This window comes from Brachypodium distachyon, chromosome 2 (assembly GCF_000005505.3).
Source record: "Brachypodium distachyon strain Bd21 chromosome 2, Brachypodium_distachyon_v3.0, whole genome shotgun sequence".
NCBI classification, from domain to species: domain Eukaryota; kingdom Viridiplantae; phylum Streptophyta; class Magnoliopsida; order Poales; family Poaceae; genus Brachypodium; species Brachypodium distachyon.
Window position 1 is genome coordinate 146,252 of NC_016132.3, and position 11,195 is coordinate 157,446.

Genomic DNA, 11,195 nt, shown 5'->3' on the forward strand with positions numbered 1-11,195 from the left:
CGATCAACTTCAGCGCCGATGATCACCCAGTGTGGCAGCTGCGTTCAGGGGTAATACCCTTCGTCGTCTTGCCGATCATTAGCAATATGACGGTGACTAAGGTGCTGGTGGACAATGGAGTGGGGCTTAACCTCCTGTCCGCCAGGCTGGTGGAGAAACTCCAGTTGCCGGTGGAGCAGCTGAAGCCCACCGATCCGTTCCGGGGGGTGAACCCCGGGATCGTGCGCCCATTGGGGCGCATCACGCTGCCGGTCACCTTTGGGTCCCGGGAAGCGTTCAGGACCGAACACATAGTGTTCGACATGGCACACACCCCGTTGCCATACAACGGGATCCTTGGTCGGCTAGCGCTGATCAAGTTTATGGCGGCCATGCATTGCGCTTATGGCATGATGGAGATGCCGCCCGTCTATGGGGTCCTCTCCATCAGGGGCGACCTCAAGGACGCGGCCTGGTGCGTTGGCGAGGTCGTCAGGGCCGCCGCCGCAGCTGACGCCGGCGACGAAGACACTGCCGGAGACGACAGCTTGTCGGGCGATGCCCCGGCAACGGAGAAGGCCCGCGCTACCCCGCAAGAGGTTGTCGGGGGAGGCGTAGGCTCGAGCTCGCGCCCCGGCAAGGGGCAAAAGCTCCGGGAGAAGGCCGCCAAGGTGAAGAAGCTGCCCCTCCAGGCCGGCGACAAGGGACGCACCGTCACCGTCGGTGCAAACCTTACTGCCGAATAGAAACGCGCCCTCATCACCTTCCTCCGGGATAATGCCGACGTGTTCACTTGGGAACCGTCGGATCTTCCTGGAGTCCCCAGGGAGGTGATTGAGCATCGGCTCGCGGTGCGTCCGGACGCGCGTCCCGTCAAGCAGAAGATTCGCCGGCAAGCACAAGAGCGTAAGGATTTCATCAAGCAGGAGGTGGACAAGCTCAAGGCTGCCGGGGCGATCAGGGAAGTTTTGTACCCCACTTGGCTGGCTAACCCTGTAGTAGTACCTAAAGCAGGGAATAAGCTCCGCATGTGTGTAGATTTTACTGATCGTAATCGCGCATGCCCCAAGGATCCCTTCCCTGTACCCCGTATTGATCAAATAGTTGATTCTACCGCTGGTTGTGACTTGCTGAGTTTTCTGGATGCATTCTCCGGCTACCATCAAATTAAGATGGCGGTCGAAGACGAGGAAAAGACAGCGTTTATCACCCCAGTTGGCTGTTATTGTTATACATGCAAGCCTTTCGGGTTGAAGAACACGGGCTCCACATTCTAGCGCGCTTTGCGCGAATGTTTGGGGCCCCAGTTAGGCCGCAACGCGGAGGTCTATATGGACGACATCGTCATCAAATCAAAGTGTGGGGACTCGCTGATTGATGACCTGCGGGAGGCGTTTGATAACCTCCGCAGGATCAAGCTCAAGCTGAATCATGAGAAGTGCACCTTCGGTGTCAACTCCGGGCAGCTTCTGGGTTTCTTGGTTTCACACAGCGGGATACAGGCCAACCCGAGCAAGATAGAAGCCATCGAGAAGATGAAGGCCCCCCGCAAGGTGAAGGATGTCCAACGCCTCAACGGCTGTGTTGCCGCGCTGGGACGTTTCATCTCCAGGCTGGGCGAACGCGCCCTGCCTTTCTTCAAGGTGATGAAGAAGAAGGGTCCGGTTGACTGGACTCCCGAGGCCGAGGCCGCGTTCCGGGAACTCAAACAGTACCTGAGATCGTCACCAGTTCTTGTCGCCCCCAAGCCGCGCGAGCCGCTACTGCTCTACCTAGCAGCGACTGACCAGGTGGTCAGCTCGGCGATGGTTGCCGAGAGGGAGGAAGATGTCCCGGGGACTGACGCTGCGGGGCAGGGGGCTGAGCGGCCCCCGGTGACCATCTTGGACCCAGGGCCCACCCCCGAGCCGGCAGCTTTTGCGCCGCGGAAGCGGTTGGGGCAGCACCCGGTGTACTTCGTTAGTACGGTGCTGCGCGACGCATGAACGAGGTTCCCGCAAGTACAGAAGCTCCTTCTGGGGATTCTCCTTGCGTCCCGCAAGCTGCGCCACTACTTTCAGGCGCACCGCGTCACGGTGGTGTCGGGGTTATGCTTGAGCGGGCCCTCACCAACCGTGAAGCCACCGGGAGGGTGGCCGAATGGAGGATGGAGTTGTCAGAGTTCAACCTCCACTTCGCCGACTCCAAAAGCATCAAGAGTACGGCCTTGGCGGACTTCATCGCGGAATGGACGTTTGCAGGCGTGGAAGAGAATGAACCGGAGACTAGCCTGCCCGGCAAGCTGGACGAGGACCACTGGGTCCTATACTTCGACGGCGTGTTCAGTCTCCAAGGAGCAGGCGTCGGGGTCGTCATCGAGTCACCGACAGGGGACCAGTTGAGGTTCGTTGTCCAGCTCGACTTCGCGAACTCCACCAACAACACGGCGGAGTACGAGGGCATGCTTGCCGGGTTGCGGGCGGCGGTCGCCCTCGACATCAAGCGCCTAGTTGTTCACGGGGATTCCCAGCTCGTGATCAACCAGGTGAACAAGGACTACGACTGCCCGCAAATGGCACCGTACGTGGAGGAAGTCCGCAAGCTAGAACGAAAGTTCAAGGGTTTGCGTTTCGAGCACGTCAAGCGAAAGGATAACTTCGCTGTAGACGAGCTGGCCAAGATGGAAGCAGAGCACCAGAAACCTCCGACGGGGGTGTTCTGTCAGAAGCAAGCGGCTCCTTCAGTCGCCCCCAGCCGGCTGTCGGGGACGCCCCTCCGGCAACCGAAGGAACCCCTGCAGCAGCAGGGGTCCATGCCGCTGACATGGCGGCATGCGTTGGCAGGGAGATCCCTCCCTGGGCGGAAGAGATCGCCCGCTACTTGAAAGGGGAGGCTCTCCCGCAAGATGATGTTGCCGCGGAACGAGTAGCGCGGCAAGCCAAGATGTACACTGTGGTGGATGGGAACCTCTACCGCAGGCGTGCGAACGGTGTCAAGCTCATCTGCGTGCCGCAAGATGAAGGGCGCGCACTGTTGGAGGAGATACATCGAGGCACATGTTCACACCATGTGGCCTCCCGGGCTTTAGCCGACAAGGCGTTTCGGCACGGTTTTTACTAGCCCACGGCCCTTGCCGACGCGGAGCGGCTGGTGAAGACGTGCGAAGCGTGCCAGTTCCACTCGAAGAAGAGCAACCAACCGGCGCAGGCCCTGCATGTCATGCCTTCCTCGTGGCCGTTCGTGGTCTAGGGCCTCGACATCGTCGGCAAGCTACCGAGAACAGTTGGCGGTTACGAATATTTGTTCGTGGCCATCGACAATTTCTCCAAGTGGGTAGAGGTGGAGCCAGTGCGGAAGGTGACCGCCCAGACGGCCATCAAGTTCTTCAAAAGCATTGTGTGCCGATTTGGTGTGCCTAACAACATTATCACCGACAACGGCATGCAGTTCACAAGTGCGGTATTCCAGGCCTATTGCGAAGGCATGGGCACCAAGTTGCGCTTCGCGTCCGTCGCTCATCCAAGGAGTAACGGGCAGGCGGAGCGAGCCAACGCAGAAGTGTCGCGGGGGCTCAAGACGAGAACCTTTGACAAGCTGAAAGGCCACGGGAAACACTGGGTTGAAGAACTCCAGCCCATGCTGTGGTCGATCCGGACCACAGCTAGTCGGGCAACGGGCGAAACTCCTTTCGCCCTTGTCTACTGGGCAGAAGCGGTGCTGCCCCTCGAGCTCAAGCACGGATCTCCCCGGGTACGCGCGTACGGCAACACCAGCCAACACGAGCAAAGGGTCAACGATCTAAACTTCATCGAAGAGCTTCAATGCCGGGCTGCTGTGCGAGCTGCGTGCTACCAGCAGGGACTCCGTCGTTATCACGACAGGCGAGTCCGTTCCCGGGGGCTCGAGAACGGAGACCTTGTCCTGCGCCGGATACAAGGAACGAAGGTCGGGAACAAGTTGACTCCAAAATGGGAGGGCCCCTTTCGGGTAATGCAGGTGACCAGGCCGGGGGCTGTCCGGCTGGAAACCGAAGACGGCTTGCCGGTGCCAAATAGTTGGAATATTGAGCACTTGCGCAAGTTCTACCCGTGAAGCGGCGGAGCCCGACCCTCAGGTGATGCCGCCGATGCATACCTCTCGAACTAGTGTAGCCGGGCAGCCCCCGTGTGTAAACCACTAGTTATTGTGAATAAAGATAAGTGTTTCATTCCTGAGCTTTAAAGTTGTCCTGTTCATTCGCATGTTCTTCCTTCTCCTGTCTCCTGCCTCAGGTGCACAAAAGTGTCTTTCCATACTTGGTTGTGAGCAGGGGGCTGCTGGAGCCTCGAAAAAAAAAACTCGTTGCCGGATCGTTCCGGCACGGGACATGCAGTTGGCGGGCTTCCCGCAACGAGCATAACGGAATGTGCAGTTGCCGGGCTCCCCGCAACGTGCACCGCGCAGTCGCTGCGCCTGGGAAATGAAATGCTCACATCCAAGTTTGGCATCGACCCTTCTGTGCCCGGGGGCTGGGAGGCAGGAGGCTATCCGTGTTGCTTTGTGTATTTTTGTGAATGTATTTTCGTGAATTTCGAAAAAAAATTGCAGCACCTCGGGTCGAGTAAAAATCTAACTTGCATGAAAAGAGGGAATCTTGTGCACTATTGTACCCGTGGGCTGCCCACGGGTCGTGGCATGCAGCGGTGCCTTGTGGTGCGGGACGACCGCAACACAAGGGACTCACCGCACTCTGAGGCTTCTGACTCGGGAGGGCGCCGCCACGTGTGCCGCGGCAGCTTGGCATGCGGAGTGGCGGAGACTGTCTCACATTTTAAGGGAGGGAGGCCACGGGTGCCGCGCTGATCCGTTGCGCGCGATGGCAAGTCCCTCCCTCGCGCCTATAAAAGGCGCGCCCCAGCCATGGGACGGCTCAGAGCGAAGCCGAGTGAGGGGCTGGTAAGGCGGGCGGTGCCGCGGAGGCGCGATGGTGGCGCATGCCATCAGCGCTTAGCGCCGACGGGTGCACTGCCATCGCGGCCTTGCCGCATCACCCCATCAAGCCCACCCCGAGGGGTGTCGTAGAGGCACGGTGGTAGTGCATGCCATCAGTGTTCTGCGCCGACGGGTGCACTACCGCTGTGCTCCTGCCACGCCTCCTCAAGCGGGTGGCTCCTGGGTGAGGGCTGCCGTGGAGGCACTGTGGTGGTGCATCCCATCAGCGTCCGGTGCCGACGGGGTGCATTGCCGCACTGCCCTTGCCGCACCCCTCCATAAGACACCTCTGCAAGGAGCAGGGTCTGTTGCGGAGACACTATGGTGGTGCATACCATCCGCGCCTTGCGCCGACGGGTGCACCATCATAGTGTCCCGGCTGCATTCCCTTTGAGAGAGCCTTGCTTTTCAGGCGCGGGTCGTTGCGAGGACGCTGTGATGGCGCCGGTGCCGGCGCACGCCGCCCGTTCCGGCCCATCACTGCGTCCCTGCCACGGCTCCTGAGCAGTTCTGCTCCCGGGCAGCGAGGGTTGTTACACCCCTCGGGACGAGCTCCCCAGAAAAACCAGGTCTTCCCAGGTGCGGGGGCTGTCGCCGGGAGCCTATAACTTCCTCGCCACCCGTGCCCGCCGCTCCAGGTGGGATGCAGCTGGCGTCGAGGACGTTATAGCCGTCTTGCAGCAGCTCCCGGGGCGGAGTCCCCCTAGGCCAGGGTTCCCCCCCCCCCTGAAGGCGAGGGTTGCTGCATGAGCGCGGTGGTAGCATCGTCGTCGGCGCTTGCCGCTGGCGGCGATCCTGCCGCATCCCTCAGAAATAGATTTCCTTGAACAGGTACCCGCGGGTGAGTCCCTACTAAGGCAGTGCTCTAGGCGCACTTTTCCGGCAAGCGTCCCGAATCATCGGACTGAACGAAAAAGCTAAGTGCTTGAACATGAACGTTGAACTCGCTAAGAATTGAACGAAATTGAGCGTTGTCTCGCCGGGTGTGGCCCCAGAACCTATGCGTAGCCGGAGTGTTAGAAGGACGCTTGCGGGGGGAGTGTGCTCCCCGTGTGGCTTCCCGGGTCCGTCCCGGAAGGGCACGGCTTGGAGTAGTTACCCCACAAGGGGAGCGGTTCCCCCGCTACCACTTGACCCCAGGTCAGCACCGCGGGTCCGTCCCGGGTCCCTGGTCTGGTCAAGGGTGAGACGCGTGAGTCCCCTGCAACACAAGGTGAAACATGCAAAGGCTAGTGAGGCCGCCCCGCGAGACAGCACTGGGAACAAAGAACTAGAAAATGAACATGTTAAAGAAGCTGTTTGACTAAGAGTAGAACGATTACATAGGCTAATCAGAGAGTAATTGTTCAAACGGCGCTAAGCGCCATGCTTGCAGGGAAAAACAGACAAAAGAAGATACATTGTAAAGCAGCAAGGACGGCTGGGGCTGCGGCAACTAGTTGCCGGCGTCTTCGGCCGGGGGCTCGGCAGGCAGATCGGGCTCCGGCTTCATCTGCATCCGCTCGACCACCTCGTCGACGAACTCACGCACTGCTTGGGTGTGCGTGGGTTCGTCCTCGCTGTCGGACCAAGCGTCCAGCAGGGACTCGAAGGAAAACTCCGGGTCCCGAAGATGAATCCGCGGGAGGATTGTCCCGGCAACCTCCCGGGTGCAGTTGGCGACCTCGTTGGCGCCGTACTGGGCGATCCAGACGTCGAGCGCCCCAAGCTTCCCCACCAAGTCAGAGAAGAAGGGGATCAGGGTGGAGACGTCCGTCCCGTCCACCGCCGCAGCCTGCAGCTCGAACTTGGGCAGCAAATCGCGCAGCGCTTGGGCGATCTTCAGCAGCTTCTCTGTTTCAATCTGCTGCTGCCCGATCAGCGTGCCGTGATGGAGTCGAGTGTCGTGCGCGGCCTTTTTGGCTTTGCGGATGTTGTCTTCCATCGCCGCGAGCTCTGCGGTCTTCACCGCGATCTCGTTGCCGGCCTTGGCGAGCTCCTCCCGGACGGCGGCCAGTTCGGTCTCAAGCCTGTCCGCTTTGTCCTTGGCGGAGCCAAGTTGGAGCTCGTGCCAGGCCGCCGCTCCCACCGCTTCCTCGGTGGCCTTGACTTGCACCTCCAGCATGACGCGAAGGCCCTGCATCTCACCGCGGTAGTTGGCGATCAGGTCACTCTTCTCGTCTAGCTGGGTCTGGGCCGTCGCGAGCACCTCGGCATGCTCCTTCCGGGCCGCCTCGAGGGTTGCCGCCATCGAGTCCAGCTCCCCCTGAAGCTTCGTGCGCTGGGACTCCAGCTGCTGGTGGAGCTCGGCCTCCGGGACCACCGGCTCCTTGGTGTCCTCCAAGGCTTGCCGAGCGAGGCGCGTCTCCTCGCGCAGCCGGGAGAGCTCTTGCCGCTCCCTCTCCACGGCTTCCCGCACCTCACCGAGTTGGTTCTTGGCGGTGGCATGGTGCTCCCTCACCTCGTTGAAGGAGGTGATGAAGGCTTGTTGCTGGTCCCTGACGACGTCCAGGAACCGGTGCCCCCGCTCGAAGATGCTCGGATCCCAGGTGATAGGTTCCAAGCGATCCCGGCGAGGGTGCCGAGGTCGGTACCGGGGAGAGCAACCGAGGACGACGAGGCCCCCGCTGCTGACGTGGGGCTGTGCGGGAGGTCGCCCGCCTGCTCCCGGGGGTCTTGCTGCCTTTCCCCGGCAACTTCCCCTGCGCCTGCGCCTGGGGACCCTGGGGCTGGGGAAGCCTCCCTGCTCCCGGCGGGTGCTGTCTCCTGCTGGGCGGCAGGTGGGCCCGCGCCAGTCGCGTCCGCGGCTGCGGGAGCGTCGCCCTGCGCCGTCTTAGTGGCGGCGGTGTCCATCGCTACCACTGTCTCTGGCGCGGTGGGGCTTGATGTGAGAGCCGGTTCCGGCTCCTCCTCCGCCCCTGTGATCTCGACGAACGGGTCAAGATAAACCACGGTCGCGCCCGTTCCAGGTGCGGGCACACTTGTGCCTGCAGCAATGAGAAATATGAGAATCGGCGAGTAATAGAACTGTCAGAAACGGACAAGGGTGACCAGGATGGTTACCTTGCGCGGCTGACGAACTTGCGGGGGGGGGGGGGGGGGGGGGCTCTCCCGCCTCGCCTGCGCCGGCGGGAGCCTCCGAGAGGCTTCCCGCGGGCGAGCTGCCGCTCTCTGCAAAAGAAGGTACGATTCATGTGTTTAACTAACAACTAAAAAATGCAGCTACGGAGAAGCGAAGAAGAAGTACCAGTTGCCGGCCCCGCCTCCGTGGGGACTAGGCTGTCGTTGGGTGCGATCACGTCGCTGCTGACCTCTGCAGCGGTGGGGTCAGCGGCGCCGCTGGCATCTGCGCGCGCCCTCTTGCTTGGAGTGTCGGGTGGGGAATCGCTCCTCGCCGTCTTGCTGGCACCCGCCGGCGAGTTGGACTTCGGGGGGTTGCGCCGGAGCGCGAAGCTCCGGAAGACCCCCCGAGCAGGCGGCGCCGTGGGCGCCCGCGGGGTCGTCGTGACCCGGATTGTCGCGGGTGTCGACGGTGATGCCGCCGCCGTGCCAGGAGCCAACCCCAGGGAGGCTGCCGCTGCTGGCGCGAAAACTGTCGTCGAGACTCCGGCGACCGTTGCGGATGCGGGCGCTACCGGAGTGCCGGCGGGCGCCCCAGGAGCGGCTACCCCCATGGTGCTGGCGGCTGCCGCCGGGGCGGGGCCCGCCGCTGAAGCACCGGCGACCCCTGCGTCCGCGGACGCTGCCGAGGTACCGGCGGGCGCTCCTGAAGCGGCCGCCGCCGCAAGGTTGGTGGCCGTTGCTGGGGCAGACGTCGCCATCGAAGAGATAACTGCAGCCGCCACGAACACCCTTGATCTCCGCACGATCAGGGGCGCGCTGTCCCTGTCTTCATCGTCGTCGTCCACGGGGACGACCTCTGGGGACGCAGCCGCCTGGCCCGCCTCGTCGTCCAACGACTGGAGGGAGGGCCAGTTGGGTTCGGATCCGCCCCTGCTCTCCTCGAGCACCTGCTCCTCGCGGGGTGCTGGCAGGGGAGCGCGCGGGGCTCGAGTGGGGGTGTCGTCCATCAACCCCCACTCGTTGCAGGGCGGGAAGGCGCCGACGATGTCGCTGAGCGCCGCAACGCCGACATGAAGAGTGGAAACCCCCGGCGGGACCTTCGTCGATTGGAAGGTCTTGCCGGGGATCCCCCTCACCCACGTCCTGAGGGTCTGCAAGTCTACGCCATCCTGCTGGAGGCGTGTCCTGTCCCCAGGACCTGTGTACATCCACGCAGGCCGGGAACGCAGTTGGAGCGGCGCTATGCGCTGGTGGATGAAGGTGCGCGCCACGTCCACGTCGGTGAGCCCCGCTAGCCGCAGCGCCTTGATCTTTTCCACGATGGGGAGGAGATCGACGTCGCGGTGGTACCTGTCTTGCCAGCCATTTTGGGGTTGCGGGAGCTCCGTGGGCGACTGGATGAACTCTTGGGGGTCCTCCACCCGGACCCAGCACCAATCGCCCCGCCACTCCTTTTCAATTTTTTCCCCGACCGGACGATAAACTCAGACTTCATCTAGTCGCGGGCGCGGAACACCACCCCCGACGACATCGCTTTCGCGTTGTCGATGCGGGGATAGAAGTAGTGGCGGAAGAGCCCCACCGACGGCATCAACCTCACGAACGCTTCGCAGAGGAACTGGAAGGTGGCGAGGAGGAACAGCGACGTGGGATGAAGCTGCGCCACCCGCAGCTGGTAGGACTCCCTCATCGCGTGGAGGAATAGCGAGAAGGGCGGCACCAGGCCGGTGAGAAGGAAGCGCGCGAACACCCGAAATTCGTTGTCCTGGTGCTCGACGCCCGCCGGGAAGATCAGCGTCTCCCCGTGCTCGTTGAAGTTGGAGGCGACGGCATGCCGGACCATCCCCAACGCCTCGCCATTGTAGTCGGGGCGGAAGAAAGCGAGCGGGGCCCACATCTCCCGTTTCTTCTGGTCCTTGGCGGCGGCTGCCTTGGTTGCCGTCTCGCTCTTGCTTGCCGTGGCTTTCTTCTAGACCTGCACCTCCTTCCCTTTTCTGGTGGTGGGGGGCGCCTTGGGGAACGAAGGCGAAAGCTAGCAGGAGCGCCGGGATGCGAGATGCGAAAGGGGATGAAGAAAAAGGCTATGGGGGCAAAGTGTCTTTCCCCTTTTGGCAACAGTAAGAGCCTTATAACACCCGGCCGTTTGGTAACTGCCGGTTCCGTACCCTACGGGTGCGCGGGGATAACTCCTTAACTTCCCTATTTAGGGGGGGAGTTAGGGCGGAAATCACGCGCCCACTACTCCGTCTGTAACGGCGCTGTGCATGGGGCAGCGAAGGAACGCGGGCCCGCGGCGAATCGGGTCCCACACATCGGTTGAGGGCGTCGCCCGGCAACCGACCTGGGGAAGCCTCATCCGGGAACAGGCGATGCCAGCCCATGCCCGGGGGCTACTGTCGAACCAGTGGCACCCGGGGTACCACCGCGGCGCGATGCGTGGGCCCCGTCCCCGAGTTCCCGGGATGGTTCTGTCCCGGGCAGCGGCCACGAGCAGCCCGGCAAGCTACCAGCCCGGAAGGGCTAGCGGGGCTTCGGGGAATATTCCCGCCTGGGCATCTCCCGGGAAGCCGCTTCCCGGGAGGAGGTTCCTGGGTGCGTTGGGCCCGGGCGCTTCCGGGGGAGCGACTTGCCGGGATAAGTGGTTCCTGGGCGTAGGCTACCGCCTCAAGGGTGGGGCCCAGTGAGCAGATCAACAGCGCCACGCGGGCGCGTGGCAGGCATGGGGTGCGCGGCCCCACCGGGGCAAGGAGTAAGGCGCTCGGCTCATTAAATGAGCCGACAGGAAGAGCGTTACCCGTCCAAATTAAGTAAACAGTGGTTGTCCAATCCTACTCAAGGGTTTTAGACCCCTAGCGGCAGTGGTGGCGTCCATGCGTGCCACCAGCTCACCGGGGGGGAGTTGTATGCCTCCCCACTCGACACTTGTAGCGCATGCACCGTGGCACCTGTGGCATCCCCTTGAGTATAAAAGGAGGACCCCCGCTAGCGGTCAGAGGGTTCCAGGTTCCAAGTTTTCAAAGGTTGGTCAGTTGGATAGTTTAACAGTCACACGGCTACACAGACTCATAGCTCACAACTAGCCCTAGCCCGAGGGTAGCAAGTAGCGTTCACAAGGAAAGAGAGAGAGCCCGGGGACCTTCCCCCGGCAAGGTGTAAACACTTGGTGCTTAATCAATACTAGCTCAGACAGGAAGGACGTAGGGTTTTACACCTCCGGACGGCCC